The following is a 4,272-nucleotide window of genomic DNA, read 5'->3' as shown; positions in this document are numbered from 1 at the left end:
AAGTATAGAATAATTTTGAATAAACAAAAAGGTTGGTATTTTCTTATAATTATTTTAATGATAAAAGGTATAATACAATAATATTTAGCGTATGGTAACCTATAAAAAATAGCTATATTCACGAAACTTATCGCTGAAATTATGTCACAAGATTTTGGAATTATTAATACATACCCAATTAATCATTAAATTATCGTAAAAATAGACTTGGATCGTTAATCGATCAATTTTTAACTTTTCTTCACGAAATCCGTTTTGAGCGTATTATGATTTTCTTGAGTGTTTTTTTATTATGGCTTTGACCGTGTTTTTAATTTTGGCTTTGAGCGTTTGTTTTTGCCTTGAGCGTTTTGTTTTTGACTTGAGCGTAATTCGCGTACATTTTATACGTTAAGAATTAGGTTATAAACCCGTGTATTACACGGGTTTGAAAAATTAAATCTCATTCATTATCTTATTATATGATTTTGGTTCTTAAAGTTGCAATAATTATGTACAAAAAACACATCAAAACTCTTGAAAAATCACAAGAGCTAAAAAATGTAAATTAAAGTTGCTTCTAATTATGTTGTGCTAGTTTCAATATATATTGCTACTGAACTAACAGTTGCAAGAGTTTTTATCGATAAAAAAAATTACCAAATGATTCAAATTGAGGAATTAATGATATTAAATTATTAATTATCCATAACCAACAAAAAAAATCTTGTGTGCTTAGTTCATGAGCATATTTTCGCCCAATACGATTCAGTCGATACAAAGTCTCTCCAAGCGTCGAGCAGGGCCTCATTCACTTGATTCATTTGACGAATGCCTAATCCTCCCTTTAGGGCGTACAGACATCCTCCCACTTTTATTATAAAAGGAGATAGAGCGGGTAGAATATTGAAAAAAATTTTGATTCAATCCACTAGTAGAATAGAAAAACTATTCTTTACATTATAATTACAACCCAATAAAAAAAGAACTCCTTTTTTTATTTGATTCAATCCACTAGACGAAAAGCCGACTATCGGAATCGAACCGATGACCATCGCATTACAAATGCGATGCTCTAACCTCTGAGCTAAGCAGGCTCACATAACATAAATTCAACATGCATAGGAATTCAACAAACTCTTAGAATCTTTGCTATTAACTATTTGAATTCTTGGCTCTTCCATCCATATAATTAGAATATATTAAAGAATATAATATAGAATAAAAAATAACTGTTAAATATTATATTATAGTAAATATTATAGAACATAACGATTAATTTAGCGATATAGAATTTTTTTTATCACGATTAAAGATTCTAAAAAAAGTGAAGGATAAGCAACCCTTCTAGAAGAAGCGGTAGCTTCCCGCCTCCTTCATTCCTACTGCCTCCTTCGGTGAGAAGTTCCCTTCCTTAAAATGAAAAGAAAAAAAGAAAAAAAGAAAAAAAAAGAAAAAAATGCCTGATTGGTCTGCTCAGCAAACGTACAAAGTGGACCGCTGTTTGGCTGACCCCCTTCTTCCCATTCGGGTTGGGTTGACCCAGAAGTACAGTAAGAAGGAATGGAACCGCTTGAGAGTCGTCTGAAGTTCACACTTGGGTAAAGACGACTTCGAATGGTTTGTAGTGGAACCCTACCCTCTCTGATCCATTCAACACGCGCAATTTCTTTTCCGTCGATACGTACTGCAATTTGCACTTGAATTCCTTTTGTATCTGCTTGTTCAGTTAATTCTATAGCCTTTTTCATCGCTTTGCGAAAAGAAACTCTATTTTTTAATTGTCCGGCTATAAATTCTGCAAGAATATTAGGGTTTCCATAAGGCTTTTCAATTCGTGTGATAGCAATGTTAAGTTTTCGATTTACAGAATGAAATTCTTTTTGTAAATTCATCTGTAATTCTTCGATTCCTCGGAGATCATCATAAATGATTAAAGTGTGTCGTTCACGGTACATAAAATATTCAGCCAGAGCTGCTCCTGTATAAGGAGCGAGGTATTGTAATGTAGCAGGGGAATCCGCCGTTTCGGCTACCACAATAGTATATTCCATCGCGCCCATCCTGCATATTGTCCTTTTTGTTCCGTATTCGTATTGTCATAGAAACTTAACTTATTATTAGTAATTAGATGAGATTTTACGAAAAAAATTGTTCGTAGGTTTGTGGAGAGAACAAATCCTTTTTTCAATACTCACACTTCTTATTAGTTAATAATTCTAGTGATTGTATTTATATGCTTATTCCTGATAGGAAATACAATATTCAAAATTCAAATAAATGATTTTTCGTCGAATGACTATTCATCTATTGTATTTTCATGCAAATATGGAGCAATAAAACTATATGAAAAGATGTTGGTTCAATTCGATCTTATTTAAGAAGGAGTTCGCAAAAGGTTAGCAAAAGCACTATCTTGGAAAGATGTTGTTAGCAAAAGCAAAAGCACTGTCTTGGAAAGATATTGGCTTACCCTTTCTCGCCCTAAAAAAGATCTTCTCCCGTGGGCGTTAGCATACGTTTTTCATTTTTCGCTCGGTCCTTACTTCCCAAAGCAAAGGTTTTTTTAGGTTTACTTTGGAAAGACGCTAAACAGGCCTATAGGTTCGCCTTTCTATTTATAATAGAAGAAGTCTAATAGAATTAGTATAGAAGTCTATATAATTAGCCAAATCGTCTAAGCATGAACAGAATCGCCTTTGTTCCGAAGGCCTAGCGAGTTAAGCGAGTTCCTTTTTTCTTTTTTTAAAGGCAGTCCTTTTCTTTCCCCGGACCGATGACTCGCTTGTTCAGTACTGCTAACTATTATTGGAGGATTCCGTCCCCTCGGGACTACCAGTAGCTTCGGTTGTTGAATCTCGTGCAAGTTAGGTTGTGGTTGTATTGGCTGCAAGCAGAACGTAGGCGCTTTAGGTGTGTGTTGGCCATGCACTCTCGCGTCGTGTAATGTCGTATTTATGATAGAGGTGGTGTGGTGATTGACCTCAATGCTAATGGTTATCCCCAAGGTTCAACGAATGAATGAAGCTATGCTATGATCGTACCCGGATAGAGATGATAGTCTTCCTCTGATGTCTCCAAGCCGGCCATAATCGAATCGATAGGCGAAGCAGCCAATAGCAGTCTGTTCTCGCCTATCGATAGATAGCAGGTTGCTTCCAAGCTCAAACCATTTGAAACGGAATTGCTACTTTTTTCTTGTTATTGATAGAGTGGTATTCTCCGCCCCTGTCAAATAAAGTAGAGGGAGAGTCTTTCTCCAATGAGAATAAAGAAAGTTTTTGGGCAAGACAAAAAAGGAACTCGCCCTTTGACACCAAGGGATAAGAGCGGATTGCTGGCGATGAGACTTGGTGAAGGGAATCTATGAGAGAAGGTTCTCGACGAACCGGGTTCTGACCGAATAGAGCGCGGAGCCAACGAGTTCAGTCGAACAACGTAACGAGTCTAAGGGCGCTTGAAAGGAATGGACGGGCGAAGGAAAATGAAATATGAAAAAAAGATGCTTTGGGAGTGTGAGATAGGCGGACGGGGAGTAAGCAGCCGAACAACCGCAGGGGCTTCCAGCAGTGATAGCTGAACTAACCAGATGGGCCGCCAAAACCTGGAGCTGACAATGAAATCGGAAATAAACGTCGGACCCCGGCTATCCGAAGAAGGCAGACTGAAGCGGAGGAGCAGAAAATGCAACACAACAAGGGGCGAACCAAAGGCTTGCGCGAAGGAAGAAGCGAATCAATTAGAATGGAGACAGGGAGGAGAGGTAAAAGATAGATTTTCGAGCCTGAACATATAAGCAACCTTCTATCTGGCCTCTGTACCAGTAGTGGAGTGGCTTGCTATTTTCAATCAGAAAAGGAAGATTGAGCAATGCAAAGGAGAAAGAAGTTGTCCCCTCTTCTCTGGTAACCCGCCGCCGCATATGTCGAAAAAGAGGGAGCGGGGAAGAAAGAACAACCGTTTTACTTTGGCACATGAGGTGGCGGGTTTGGCTAGGTAACATAAAGGAAATGTATCGGACTGCAAATCCTGGAATGACGGTTCGACCCCGTCCTTGGCCTCGAGGAGTGGTGAGCAGCGCGGAACTTGAATCAATCTTTTGGCATATAATATAGGGGGCTGGAAATCCACAGACAACATTCTGGAACTTCCAAACCAAAGAAATGCAACAGGAAATGAAATGTTACGCTTCAATAGAATGAATTCGGTAGTATTCTACCCTATGGTAGATCGAAGATCCTGTGCCACTTGAACTCAAATCTATCTTACCTTCAATCCATCGTTGTCCAGTCA

The 4,272-nt window shown here is 38.1% G+C and overlaps 1 non-coding gene across 1 annotated transcript; it reads right to left on the bottom strand.

Moving 5' to 3' along the window:
• Nucleotides 1-1,003: 1,003 nt before the first annotated feature.
• TRNAT-UGU (transfer RNA threonine (anticodon UGU)) lies at nt 1,004-1,076 on the bottom strand. The gene has a single exon. It is a non-coding gene; the product is annotated as a tRNA-Thr (tRNA).
• Nucleotides 1,077-4,272: the final 3,196 nt, after the last annotated feature.

The sequence above is a fragment of the Bidens hawaiensis genome, unplaced genomic scaffold (genome assembly GCF_021521415.1).
Source record: "Bidens hawaiensis isolate Kalapana, Puna unplaced genomic scaffold, B.hawaiensis_p1.1 tig00032568_1, whole genome shotgun sequence".
NCBI classification, from domain to species: domain Eukaryota; kingdom Viridiplantae; phylum Streptophyta; class Magnoliopsida; order Asterales; family Asteraceae; genus Bidens; species Bidens hawaiensis.
The sequence above is the reverse complement of the archived record's forward strand: the minus strand, read 5'-3'. Positions and strand labels throughout refer to the sequence as shown.